We start from the raw sequence: 13,579 nt of genomic DNA, 5'->3' as shown, positions 1-13,579 counted from the left end.
TAATATCTTATGACTATGGTGACGCTATGAGTAGTTTTATATGGGCAAACATTTGAAACTACTGCAGGCATTACGTTCACCCCTCTCTGCCTCTTTGCTTGGACATGGAGTAAGTAAGGATAAATTAAATTGCTTGTTTTTGAAGTAGTAACAGTTCTGAAGTGTAAAGAAATGATATTAAACAAGACAGTGTATTTTTTTTCCGATTGTAGTGATTCAACAACGAATTTATTTATTCCTACCTACCTCTGCAATTAGTGTACGTGAGTATTTCATTGGAATTGTTGCAATCGAAACCGAGCTTAATAATTTCATGCGGCCGTTTTCAGTCCTCCTCGTGCTTTAATTGCTCATTTCCAAGCGTTATTTTAGGTTGCCTGCAAAGTTGTCAGATGAAACACAACCACTGCGACGAAAGGCCATTCCTTGGAGCAGGTAGACGCCAACTGCGGCGGGAAACTGTCGTGGCCAGGAAGATATTCACTGTGTGTGGAAGTTAAGTGAGGATCCGAAGCTGACTTGCCAGCACGCGTTGCAGCATTCACTCGCCAACGGCAACGGGGTAAGAGAAGGGTGCAAATACGCCGGTTCTCGTCCGATCACCGACGTTGGGCTTGGATGGGTGGCCGCCTCGCCTGGGAGCACAGGGCGCTGTTGGCTAGAATCTATGTTTCTCGTTTTCGGTGCAGCTCGTCATGTTATTTCCTTCGATTCACATCCCCACAAGCTCCTCAAGTGCTGCAAGTCTGCAAGTCTCGAGACGCTACGCTAGACGCTTGCTTCCGGCCCCTCATGTACCATGCCACAGGCGCCAAAGCGTTCGGCTGGCCGATGGCCCCTGTACGCCCGCTCGCGCCACAGCAGTCACTGTGCTTGCAGGGAATGCCGCGCCGCCGAATAACGTTTGGCGCGCAATCCGTTTATGGACAGAGAATGCTAAAAGTGGCCGTTCGACCGTTATTACGGAAATCGTAGCCAAGTTAGATGGCCTGAGCCATCTCGCGGCTGCCGCTGTTATTACGAGTGCCACGCGGTTGAAGAGCAGTGCGCTGGCTCTGGCTTTCGACGCCGTTTCCTAGTGTATTTTGCCGCTTCTAGTGCAGGCATCATCGGTTATGAGAAGTTGGTAAATTACTCGTAGTGAGTACTTATCGTCCAACACGAGGAGAATCTTTGATTGTAATGGAGGTTAGCACCGGGACAGCGCGAACGCAGTCCCGACTACCAAAAATTATGCGCCCGAGTTACTCGCATTTGGAGTAATCGCGGGGGTCAGCTCGACCGAAGTGCAATGGACAAGCCTCACCCCGGAGGAACCGCCTTCATGATCACGGTATCCTCTACGCCAGGTAAGTATGCTTCTCCTCGGCCACAGGCGAATATTTGTAATGCGTCGCGCTATCGTAGTGGAACGAGAACTCTTGACGTTGTCGCATTCGGCGAAGAGCATGGTGCCGTGAATGTACTTGCTTCCTTAGAAACGCGCTGTTCGCCGTCGAGTTAGCAGGCAGACAGGCACAATAACGGCCTTCTGCAGAAAGCGATGCATTTTTCGTGCGGGAGACATCGCGACTCGCGGCGCCGGCCGTTGCTGGGGTTAAGTTACTGCACCCTCCGGGAGATGGCGGGCCATGTCGGGGTTACCGCCTTCGAGTCACCCTCTCCGCCTGAAAGTCGCCCTCTTTCTCGGCCGGTGTCAAAACGGCAAATGAGATTTGCTGAATGACTGTTTCTTCCAGCCACAGTGCAAGCCACAAAATCAATTATTTCTCTTGCCTTTGCTCCCTCCGTGGGAGCCCATAGTGCTAGGAAATACGGCAGCATTGTCAATCGCCCTTGTCTGTCGCTGAGCAACCGAAGGACCAAGCTCAGACTATCAGATGTTCTAAGGAAGCTGTATGCACTCGTGGGTGCTGTACACGAGGGACGAACATCACGTCAGCAGGCTCTTGAGGAAAGGCAATAATCAGCAAAAACTGCAACTTACCCCATTGGACGCTGATGGAACAGAAGACACTTGAAGGTAAGGTAACACTTCTTTTTTCTGTTCATCTCGAGCACGATCTGGAAAGCTCGGACGAAATTTGTGTTCTCTTTAATTCAGAATGTGGAGATATTTCCTTCACGCATATGAAAGTATAATGCTTCATTATTTAAGCTAGATGGAAAAGTTTAGGGGAAGTAATTAATTCGTTTAGGCTGCACCACTACTAGGTAGCACTGTCAAAACAATGCCATTGCCATCTAATGGCAACACAGCTTGCTGCAGATTAATTTTGCGGCATTTCATAAATGATTAATATCTTATGACTATGGTGACGCTATGAGTAGTTTTATATGGGCAAACATTTGAAACTACTGCAGGCATTACGTTCACCCCTCTCTGCCTCTTTGCTTGGACATGGAGTAAGTAAGGATAAATTAAATTGCTTGTTTTTGAAGTAGTAACAGTTCTGAAGTGTAAAGAAATGATATTAAACAAGACAGTGTATTTTTTTTCCGATTGTAGTGATTCAACAACGAATTTATTTATTCCTACCTACCTCTGCAATTAGTGTACGTGAGTATTTCATTGGAATTGTTGCAATCGAAACCGAGCTTAATAATTTCATGCGGCCGTTTTCAGTCCTCCTCGTGCTTTAATTGCTCATTTCCAAGCGTTATTTTAGGTTGCCTGCAAAGTTGTCAGATGAAACACAACCACTGCGACGAAAGGCCATTCCTTGGAGCAGGTAGACGCCAACTGCGGCGGGAAACTGTCGTGGCCAGGAAGATATTCACTGTGTGTGGAAGTTAAGTGAGGATCCGAAGCTGACTTGCCAGCACGCGTTGCAGCATTCACTCGCCAACGGCAACGGGGTAAGAGAAGGGTGCAAATACGCCGGTTCTCGTCCGATCACCGACGTTGGGCTTGGATGGGTGGCCGCCTCGCCTGGGAGCACAGGGCGCTGTTGGCTAGAATCTATGTTTCTCGTTTTCGGTGCAGCTCGTCATGTTATTTCCTTCGATTCACATCCCCACAAGCTCCTCAAGTGCTGCAAGTCTGCAAGTCTCGAGACGCTACGCTAGACGCTTGCTTCCGGCCCCTCATGTACCATGCCACAGGCGCCAAAGCGTTCGGCTGGCCGATGGCCCCTGTACGCCCGCTCGCGCCACAGCAGTCACTGTGCTTGCAGGGAATGCCGCGCCGCCGAATAACGTTTGGCGCGCAATCCGTTTATGGACAGAGAATGCTAAAAGTGGCCGTTCGACCGTTATTACGGAAATCGTAGCCAAGTTAGATGGCCTGAGCCATCTCGCGGCTGCCGCTGTTATTACGAGTGCCACGCGGTTGAAGAGCAGTGCGCTGGCTCTGGCTTTCGACGCCGTTTCCTAGTGTATTTTGCCGCTTCTAGTGCAGGCATCATCGGTTATGAGAAGTTGGTAAATTACTCGTAGTGAGTACTTATCGTCCAACACGAGGAGAATCTTTGATTGTAATGGAGGTTAGCACCGGGACAGCGCGAACGCAGTCCCGACTACCAAAAATTATGCGCCCGAGTTACTCGCATTTGGAGTAATCGCGGGGGTCAGCTCGACCGAAGTGCAATGGACAAGCCTCACCCCGGAGGAACCGCCTTCATGATCACGGTATCCTCTACGCCAGGTAAGTATGCTTCTCCTCGGCCACAGGCGAATATTTGTAATGCGTCGCGCTATCGTAGTGGAACGAGAACTCTTGACGTTGTCGCATTCGGCGAAGAGCATGGTGCCGTGAATGTACTTGCTTCCTTAGAAACGCGCTGTTCGCCGTCGAGTTAGCAGGCAGACAGGCACAATAACGGCCTTCTGCAGAAAGCGATGCATTTTTCGTGCGGGAGACATCGCGACTCGCGGCGCCGGCCGTTGCTGGGGTTAAGTTACTGCACCCTCCGGGAGATGGCGGGCCATGTCGGGGTTACCGCCTTCGAGTCACCCTCTCCGCCTGAAAGTCGCCCTCTTTCTCGGCCGGTGTCAAAACGGCAAATGAGATTTGCTGAATGACTGTTTCTTCCAGCCACAGTGCAAGCCACAAAATCAATTATTTCTCTTGCCTTTGCTCCCTCCGTGGGAGCCCATAGTGCTAGGAAATACGGCAGCATTGTCAATCGCCCTTGTCTGTCGCTGAGCAACCGAAGGACCAAGCTCAGACTATCAGATGTTCTAAGGAAGCTGTATGCACTCGTGGGTGCTGTACACGAGGGACGAACATCACGTCAGCAGGCTCTTGAGGAAAGGCAATAATCAGCAAAAACTGCAACTTACCCCATTGGACGCTGATGGAACAGAAGACACTTGAAGGTAAGGTAACACTTCTTTTTTCTGTTCATCTCGAGCACGATCTGGAAAGCTCGGACGAAATTTGTGTTCTCTTTAATTCAGAATGTGGAGATATTTCCTTCACGCATATGAAAGTATAATGCTTCATTATTTAAGCTAGATGGAAAAGTTTAGGGGAAGTAATTAATTCGTTTAGGCTGCACCACTACTAGGTAGCACTGTCAAAACAATGCCATTGCCATCTAATGGCAACACAGCTTGCTGCAGATTAATTTTGCGGCATTTCATAAATGATTAATATCTTATGACTATGGTGACGCTATGAGTAGTTTTATATGGGCAAACATTTGAAACTACTGCAGGCATTACGTTCACCCCTCTCTGCCTCTTTGCTTGGACATGGAGTAAGTAAGGATAAATTAAATTGCTTGTTTTTGAAGTAGTAACAGTTCTGAAGTGTAAAGAAATGATATTAAACAAGACAGTGTATTTTTTTTCCGATTGTAGTGATTCAACAACGAATTTATTTATTCCTACCTACCTCTGCAATTAGTGTACGTGAGTATTTCATTGGAATTGTTGCAATCGAAACCGAGCTTAATAATTTCATGCGGCCGTTTTCAGTCCTCCTCGTGCTTTAATTGCTCATTTCCAAGCGTTATTTTAGGTTGCCTGCAAAGTTGTCAGATGAAACACAACCACTGCGACGAAAGGCCATTCCTTGGAGCAGGTAGACGCCAACTGCGGCGGGAAACTGTCGTGGCCAGGAAGATATTCACTGTGTGTGGAAGTTAAGTGAGGATCCGAAGCTGACTTGCCAGCACGCGTTGCAGCATTCACTCGCCAACGGCAACGGGGTAAGAGAAGGGTGCAAATACGCCGGTTCTCGTCCGATCACCGACGTTGGGCTTGGATGGGTGGCCGCCTCGCCTGGGAGCACAGGGCGCTGTTGGCTAGAATCTATGTTTCTCGTTTTCGGTGCAGCTCGTCATGTTATTTCCTTCGATTCACATCCCCACAAGCTCCTCAAGTGCTGCAAGTCTGCAAGTCTCGAGACGCTACGCTAGACGCTTGCTTCCGGCCCCTCATGTACCATGCCACAGGCGCCAAAGCGTTCGGCTGGCCGATGGCCCCTGTACGCCCGCTCGCGCCACAGCAGTCACTGTGCTTGCAGGGAATGCCGCGCCGCCGAATAACGTTTGGCGCGCAATCCGTTTATGGACAGAGAATGCTAAAAGTGGCCGTTCGACCGTTATTACGGAAATCGTAGCCAAGTTAGATGGCCTGAGCCATCTCGCGGCTGCCGCTGTTATTACGAGTGCCACGCGGTTGAAGAGCAGTGCGCTGGCTCTGGCTTTCGACGCCGTTTCCTAGTGTATTTTGCCGCTTCTAGTGCAGGCATCATCGGTTATGAGAAGTTGGTAAATTACTCGTAGTGAGTACTTATCGTCCAACACGAGGAGAATCTTTGATTGTAATGGAGGTTAGCACCGGGACAGCGCGAACGCAGTCCCGACTACCAAAAATTATGCGCCCGAGTTACTCGCATTTGGAGTAATCGCGGGGGTCAGCTCGACCGAAGTGCAATGGACAAGCCTCACCCCGGAGGAACCGCCTTCATGATCACGGTATCCTCTACGCCAGGTAAGTATGCTTCTCCTCGGCCACAGGCGAATATTTGTAATGCGTCGCGCTATCGTAGTGGAACGAGAACTCTTGACGTTGTCGCATTCGGCGAAGAGCATGGTGCCGTGAATGTACTTGCTTCCTTAGAAACGCGCTGTTCGCCGTCGAGTTAGCAGGCAGACAGGCACAATAACGGCCTTCTGCAGAAAGCGATGCATTTTTCGTGCGGGAGACATCGCGACTCGCGGCGCCGGCCGTTGCTGGGGTTAAGTTACTGCACCCTCCGGGAGATGGCGGGCCATGTCGGGGTTACCGCCTTCGAGTCACCCTCTCCGCCTGAAAGTCGCCCCTCTTTCTCGGCCGGTGTCAAAACGGCAAATGAGATTTGCTGAATGACTGTTTCTTCCAGCCACAGTGCAAGCCACAAAATCAATTATTTCTCTTGCCTTTGCTCCCTCCGTGGGAGCCCATAGTGCTAGGAAATACGGCAGCATTGTCAATCGCCCTTGTCTGTCGCTGAGCAACCGAAGGACCAAGCTCAGACTATCAGATGTTCTAAGGAAGCTGTATGCACTCGTGGGTGCTGTACACGAGGGACGAACATCACGTCAGCAGGCTCTTGAGGAAAGGCAATAATCAGCAAAAACTGCAACTTACCCCATTGGACGCTGATGGAACAGAAGACACTTGAAGGTAAGGTAACACTTCTTTTTTCTGTTCATCTCGAGCACGATCTGGAAAGCTCGGACGAAATTTGTGTTCTCTTTAATTCAGAATGTGGAGATATTTCCTTCACGCATATGAAAGTATAATGCTTCATTATTTAAGCTAGATGGAAAAGTTTAGGGGAAGTAATTAATTCGTTTAGGCTGCACCACTACTAGGTAGCACTGTCAAAACAATGCCATTGCCATCTAATGGCAACACAGCTTGCTGCAGATTAATTTTGCGGCATTTCATAAATGATTAATATCTTATGACTATGGTGACGCTATGAGTAGTTTTATATGGGCAAACATTTGAAACTACTGCAGGCATTACGTTCACCCCTCTCTGCCTCTTTGCTTGGACATGGAGTAAGTAAGGATAAATTAAATTGCTTGTTTTTGAAGTAGTAACAGTTCTGAAGTGTAAAGAAATGATATTAAACAAGACAGTGTATTTTTTTTCCGATTGTAGTGATTCAACAACGAATTTATTTATTCCTACCTACCTCTGCAATTAGTGTACGTGAGTATTTCATTGGAATTGTTGCAATCGAAACCGAGCTTAATAATTTCATGCGGCCGTTTTCAGTCCTCCTCGTGCTTTAATTGCTCATTTCCAAGCGTTATTTTAGGTTGCCTGCAAAGTTGTCAGATGAAACACAACCACTGCGACGAAAGGCCATTCCTTGGAGCAGGTAGACGCCAACTGCGGCGGGAAACTGTCGTGGCCAGGAAGATATTCACTGTGTGTGGAAGTTAAGTGAGGATCCGAAGCTGACTTGCCAGCACGCGTTGCAGCATTCACTCGCCAACGGCAACGGGGTAAGAGAAGGGTGCAAATACGCCGGTTCTCGTCCGATCACCGACGTTGGGCTTGGATGGGTGGCCGCCTCGCCTGGGAGCACAGGGCGCTGTTGGCTAGAATCTATGTTTCTCGTTTTCGGTGCAGCTCGTCATGTTATTTCCTTCGATTCACATCCCCACAAGCTCCTCAAGTGCTGCAAGTCTGCAAGTCTCGAGACGCTACGCTAGACGCTTGCTTCCGGCCCCCTCATGTACCATGCCACAGGCGCCAAAGCGTTCGGCTGGCCGATGGCCCCTGTACGCCCGCTCGCGCCACAGCAGTCACTGTGCTTGCAGGGAATGCCGCGCCGCCGAATAACGTTTGGCGCGCAATCCGTTTATGGACAGAGAATGCTAAAAGTGGCCGTTCGACCGTTATTACGGAAATCGTAGCCAAGTTAGATGGCCTGAGCCATCTCGCGGCTGCCGCTGTTATTACGAGTGCCACGCGGTTGAAGAGCAGTGCGCTGGCTCTGGCTTTCGACGCCGTTTCCTAGTGTATTTTGCCGCTTCTAGTGCAGGCATCATCGGTTATGAGAAGTTGGTAAATTACTCGTAGTGAGTACTTATCGTCCAACACGAGGAGAATCTTTGATTGTAATGGAGGTTAGCACCGGGACAGCGCGAACGCAGTCCCGACTACCAAAAATTATGCGCCCGAGTTACTCGCATTTGGAGTAATCGCGGGGGTCAGCTCGACCGAAGTGCAATGGACAAGCCTCACCCCGGAGGAACCGCCTTCATGATCACGGTATCCTCTACGCCAGGTAAGTATGCTTCTCCTCGGCCACAGGCGAATATTTGTAATGCGTCGCGCTATCGTAGTGGAACGAGAACTCTTGACGTTGTCGCATTCGGCGAAGAGCATGGTGCCGTGAATGTTACTTGCTTCCTAGAAACGCGCTGTTCGCCGTCGAGTTAGCAGGCAGACAGGCACAATAACGGCCTTCTGCAGAAAGCGATGCATTTTTCGTGCGGGAGACATCGCGACTCGCGGCGCCGGCCGTTGCTGGGGTTAAGTTACTGCACCCTCCGGGAGATGGCGGGCCATGTCGGGGTTACCGCCTTCGAGTCACCCTCTCCGCCTGAAAGTCGCCCTCTTTCTCGGCCGGTGTCAAAACGGCAAATGAGATTTGCTGAATGACTGTTTCTTCCAGCCACAGTGCAAGCCACAAAATCAATTATTTCTCTTGCCTTTGCTCCCTCCGTGGGAGCCCATAGTGCTAGGAAATACGGCAGCATTGTCAATCGCCCTTGTCTGTCGCTGAGCAACCGAAGGACCAAGCTCAGACTATCAGATGTTCTAAGGAAGCTGTATGCACTCGTGGGTGCTGTACACGAGGGACGAACATCACGTCAGCAGGCTCTTGAGGAAAGGCAATAATCAGCAAAAACTGCAACTTACCCCATTGGACGCTGATGGAACAGAAGACACTTGAAGGTAAGGTAACACTTCTTTTTTCTGTTCATCTCGAGCACGATCTGGAAAGCTCGGACGAAATTTGTGTTCTCTTTAATTCAGAATGTGGAGATATTTCCTTCACGCATATGAAAGTATAATGCTTCATTATTTAAGCTAGATGGAAAAGTTTAGGGGAAGTAATTAATTCGTTTAGGCTGCACCACTACTAGGTAGCACTGTCAAAACAATGCCATTGCCATCAATGGCAACACAGCTTGCTGCAGATTAATTTTGCGGCATTTCATAAATGATTAATATCTTATGACTATGGTGACGCTATGAGTAGTTTTATATGGGCAAACATTTGAAACTACTGCAGGCATTACGTTCACCCCTCTCTGCCTCTTTGCTTGGACATGGAGTAAGTAAGGATAAATTAAATTGCTTGTTTTGAAGTAGTAACAGTTCTGAAGTGTAAAGAAATGATATTAAACAAGACAGTGTATTTTTTTTCCGATTGTAGTGATTCAACAACGAATTTATTTATTCCTACCTACCTCTGCAATTAGTGTACGTGAGTATTTCATTGGAATTGTTGCAATCGAAACCGAGCTTAATAATTTCATGCGGCCGTTTTCAGTCCTCCTCGTGCTTTAATTGCTCATTTCCAAGCGTTATTTTAGGTTGCCTGCAAAGTTGTCAGATGAAACACAACCACTGCGACGAAAGGCCATTCCTTGGAGCAGGTAGACGCCAACTGCGGCGGGAAACTGTCGTGGCCAGGAAGATATTCACTGTGTGTGGAAGTTAAGTGAGGATCCGAAGCTGACTTGCCAGCACGCGTTGCAGCATTCACTCGCCAACGGCAACGGGGTAAGAGAAGGGTGCAAATACGCCGGTTCTCGTCCGATCACCGACGTTGGGCTTGGATGGGTGGCCGCCTCGCCTGGGAGCACAGGGCGCTGTTGGCTAGAATCTATGTTTCTCGTTTTCGGTGCAGCTCGTCATGTTATTTCCTTCGATTCACATCCCCACAAGCTCCTCAAGTGCTGCAAGTCCTGCAAGTCTCGAGACGCTACGCTAGACGCTTGCTTCCGGCCCCCTCATGTACCATGCCACAGGCGCCAAAGCGTTCGGCTGGCCGATGGCCCCTGTACGCCCGCTCGCGCCACAGCAGTCACTGTGCTTGCAGGGAATGCCCGCGCCGCCGAATAAACGTTTGGCGCGCAATCCGTTTATGGACAGAGAATGCTAAAAGTGGCCGTTCGACCGTTATTACGGAAATCGAGCCAAGTTAGATGGCCTGAGCCATCTCGCGGCTGCCGCTGTTATTACGAGTGCCACGCGGTTGAAGAGCAGTGCGCTGGCTCTGGCTTTCGACGCCGTTTCCTAGTGTATTTTGCCGCTTCTAGTGCAGGCATCATCGGTTATGAGAAGTTGGTAAATTACTCGTAGTGAGTACTTATCGTCCAACACGAGGAGAATCTTTGATTGTAATGGAGGTTAGCACCGGGACAGCGCGAACGCAGTCCCGACTACCAAAAATTATGCGCCCGAGTTACTCGCATTTGGAGTAATCGCGGGGGTCAGCTCGACCGAAGTGCAATGGACAAGCCTCACCCCGGAGGAACCGCCTTCATGATCACGGTATCCTCTACGCCAGGTAAGTATGCTTCTCCTCGGCCACAGGCGAATATTTGTAATGCGTTCGCCGCTATCGTAGTGGAACGAGAACTCTTGACGTTGTCGCATTCGGCGAAGAGCATGGTGCCGTGAATGTACTTGCTTCCTTAGAAACGCGCTGTTCGCCGTCGAGTTAGCAGGCAGACAGGCACAATAACGGCCTTCTGCAGAAAGCGATGCATTTTTCGTGCGGGAGACATCGCGACTCGCGGCGCCGGCCGTTGCTGGGGGTTAAGTTACTGCACCCTCCGGGAGATGGCGGGCCATGTCGGGGTTACCGCCCTTCGAGTCACCCTCTCCGCCTGAAAGTCGCCCTCTTTTCTCGGCCGGTGTCAAAACGGGCAAATGAGATTTGCTGAATGACTGTTTCTTCCAGCCACAGTGCAAGCCACAAAATCAATTATTTCTCTTGCCTTTGCTCCCTCCGTGGGAGCCCATAGTGCTAGGAAATACGGCAGCATTGTCAATCGCCCTTGTCTGTCGCTGAGCAACCGAAGGACCAAGCTCAGACTATCAGATGTTCTAAGGAAGCTGTATGCACTCGTGGGTGGCTGTACACGAGGGACGAACATCACGTCAGCAGGCTCTTGAGGAAAGGCAATAATCAGCAAAAACTGCAACTTACCCCATTGGACGCTGATGGAACAGAAGACACTTGAAGGTAAGGTAACACTTCTTTTTTTCTGTTCATCTCGAGCACGATCTGGAAAGCTCGGACGAAATTTGTGTTCTCTTTAATTCAGAATGTGGAGATATTTCCTTCACGCATATGAAAGTATAATGCTTCATTATTTAAGCTAGATGGAAAAGTTTAGGGGAAGTAATTAATTCGTTTAGGCTGCACCACTACTAGGTAGCACTGTCAAAACAATGCCATTGCCATCTAATGGCAACACAGCTTGCTGCAGATTAATTTTGCGGCATTTCATAAATGATTAATATCTTATGACTATGGTGACGCTATGAGTAGTTTTATATGGGCAAACATTTGAAACTACTGCAGGCATTACGTTCACCCCTCTCTGCCTCTTTGCTTGGACATGGAGTAATGTAAGGATAAATTAAATTGCTTGTTTTTGAAGTAGTAACAGTTCTGAAGTGTAAAGAAATGATATTAAACAAGACAGTGTATTTTTTTTCCGATTGTAGTGATTCAACAACGAATTTATTTATTCCTACCTACCTCTGCAATTAGTGTACGTGAGTATTTCATTGGAATTGTTTGCAATCGAAACCGAGCTTAAATAATTTCATGCGGCCGTTTTCAGTCCTCCTCGTGCTTTAATTGCTCATTTCCAAGCGTTATTTTAGGTTGCCTGCAAAGTTGTCAGATGAAACACAACCACTGCGACGAAGGCCATTCCTTGGAGCAGGTAGACGCCAACTGCCGGCGGGAAACTGTCGTGGCCAGGAAGATATTCACTGTGTGTGGAAGTTAAGTGAGGATCCGAAGCTGACTTGCCAGCACGCGTTGCAGCATTCACTCGCCAACGCAACGGGGTAAGAGAAGGGTGCAAATACGCCGTGTTCTCGTCCGATCACCGACGTTGGGCTTGGATGGGTGGCCGCCTCGCCTGGGAGCACAGGGCGCTGTTGGCTAGAATCTATGTTTCTCGTTTTCGGTGCAGCTCGTCATGTTATTTCCTTCGATTCACATCCCCACAAGCTCCTCAAGTGCTGCAAGTCTGCAAGTCTCGAGACGCTACGCTAGACGCTTGCTTCCGGCCCCTCATGTACCATGCCACAGGCGCCAAAGGCGTTCGGCTGGCCGATGGCCCCTGTACGCCCGCTCGCGCCCACAGCAGTCACTGTGCTTGCAGGGAATGCCGCGCCGCCGAATAACGTTTGGCGCGCAATCCGTTTATGGACAGAGAATGCTAAAAGTGGCCGTTCGACCGTTATTACGGAAATCGTAGCCAAGTTAGATGGCCTGAGCCATCTCGCGGCTGCCGCTGTTATTACGAGTGCCACGCGGTTGAAGAGCAGTGCGCTGGCTCTGGCTTTCGACGCCGTTTCCTAGTGTATTTTGCCGCTTCTAGTGCAGGCATCATCGGTTATGAGAAGTTGGTAAATTACTCGTAGTGAGTACTTATCGTCCAACACGAGGAGAATCTTTGATTGTAATGGAGGTTAGCACCGGGACAGCGCGAACGCAGTCCCGACTACCAAAATTATGCGCCCGAGTTACTCGCATTTGGAGTAATCGCGGGGGTCAGCTCGACCGAAGTGCAATGGACAAGCCTCACCCCGAGAACCGCCTTCATGATCACGGTATCCTCTACGCCAGGTAAGTATGCTTCTCCTCGGCCACAGGCGAATATTTGTAATGCGTCGCGCTATCGTAGTGGAACGAGAACTCTTGACGTTGTCGCATTCGGCGAAGAGCATGGTGCCGTGAATGTACTTGCTTCCTTAGAAACGCGCTGTTCGCCGTCGAGTTAGCAGGCAGACAGGCACAATAACGGCCTTCTGCAGAAAGCGATGCATTTTTCGTGCGGGAGACATCGCGACTCGCGGCGCCGGCCGTTGCTGGGGTTAAGTTACTGCACCCTCCGGGAGATGGCGGGCCATGTCGGGTTACCGCCTTCGAGTCACCCTCTCCGCCTGAAAGTCGCCCTCTTTCTCGGCCGGTGTCAAAACGGCAAATGAGATTTGCTGAATGACTGTTTCTTCCAGCCACAGTGCAAGCCACAAAATCAATTATTTCTCTTGCCTTTGCTCCCTCCGTGGGAGCCCATAGTGCTAGGAAATACGGCAGCATTGTCAATCGCCCTTGTCTGTCGCTGAGCAACCGAAGGACCAAGCTCAGACTATCAGATGTTCTAAGGAAGCTGTATGCACTCGTGGGTGCTGTACACGAGGGACGAACATCACGTCAGCAGGCTCTTGAGGAAAGGCAATAATCAGCAAAAACTGCAACTTACCCCATTGGACGCTGATGGAACAGAAGACACTTGAAGGTAAGGTAACACTTCTTTTTTCTGTTCATCTCGAGCACGATCTGGAAAGCTCGGACGAA

At 49.7% G+C, this 13,579-nt stretch overlaps 6 non-coding genes across 6 annotated transcripts; all 6 read right to left on the bottom strand.

The window, feature by feature from the left end:
* Positions 1 to 1,194: 1,194 nt before the first annotated feature.
* On the bottom strand, positions 1,195 to 1,357 carry LOC126453741 (U1 spliceosomal RNA). The gene has a single exon (XR_007585029.1). It is a non-coding gene; the product is annotated as a U1 spliceosomal RNA (small nuclear RNA).
* A 2,134-nt stretch (positions 1,358 to 3,491) lies between these two features.
* Positions 3,492 to 3,654, bottom strand: LOC126453740 (U1 spliceosomal RNA). The gene has a single exon (XR_007585028.1). It is a non-coding gene; the product is annotated as a U1 spliceosomal RNA (small nuclear RNA).
* A 2,134-nt stretch (positions 3,655 to 5,788) lies between these two features.
* Positions 5,789 to 5,951, bottom strand: LOC126453739 (U1 spliceosomal RNA). Its single transcript, XR_007585027.1, has one exon. It is a non-coding gene; the product is annotated as a U1 spliceosomal RNA (small nuclear RNA).
* Positions 5,952 to 8,087: 2,136 nt separating this feature from the next.
* LOC126453735 (U1 spliceosomal RNA) lies at positions 8,088 to 8,250 on the bottom strand. Its single transcript, XR_007585024.1, has one exon. It is a non-coding gene; the product is annotated as a U1 spliceosomal RNA (small nuclear RNA).
* A 2,135-nt stretch (positions 8,251 to 10,385) lies between these two features.
* LOC126453723 (U1 spliceosomal RNA) lies at positions 10,386 to 10,548 on the bottom strand. Its single transcript, XR_007585013.1, has one exon. It is a non-coding gene; the product is annotated as a U1 spliceosomal RNA (small nuclear RNA).
* A 2,147-nt stretch (positions 10,549 to 12,695) lies between these two features.
* Positions 12,696 to 12,855, bottom strand: LOC126453737 (U1 spliceosomal RNA). The gene has a single exon (XR_007585026.1). It is a non-coding gene; the product is annotated as a U1 spliceosomal RNA (small nuclear RNA).
* Positions 12,856 to 13,579: the final 724 nt, after the last annotated feature.

Source organism: Schistocerca serialis, unplaced genomic scaffold (genome assembly GCF_023864345.2).
Source record: "Schistocerca serialis cubense isolate TAMUIC-IGC-003099 unplaced genomic scaffold, iqSchSeri2.2 HiC_scaffold_958, whole genome shotgun sequence".
Classification (NCBI taxonomy): Eukaryota; Metazoa; Arthropoda; class Insecta; order Orthoptera; family Acrididae; genus Schistocerca; species Schistocerca serialis.
Note: the sequence above shows the minus strand (reverse complement) of the source record. Positions and strands in the feature narration are given on the sequence as shown.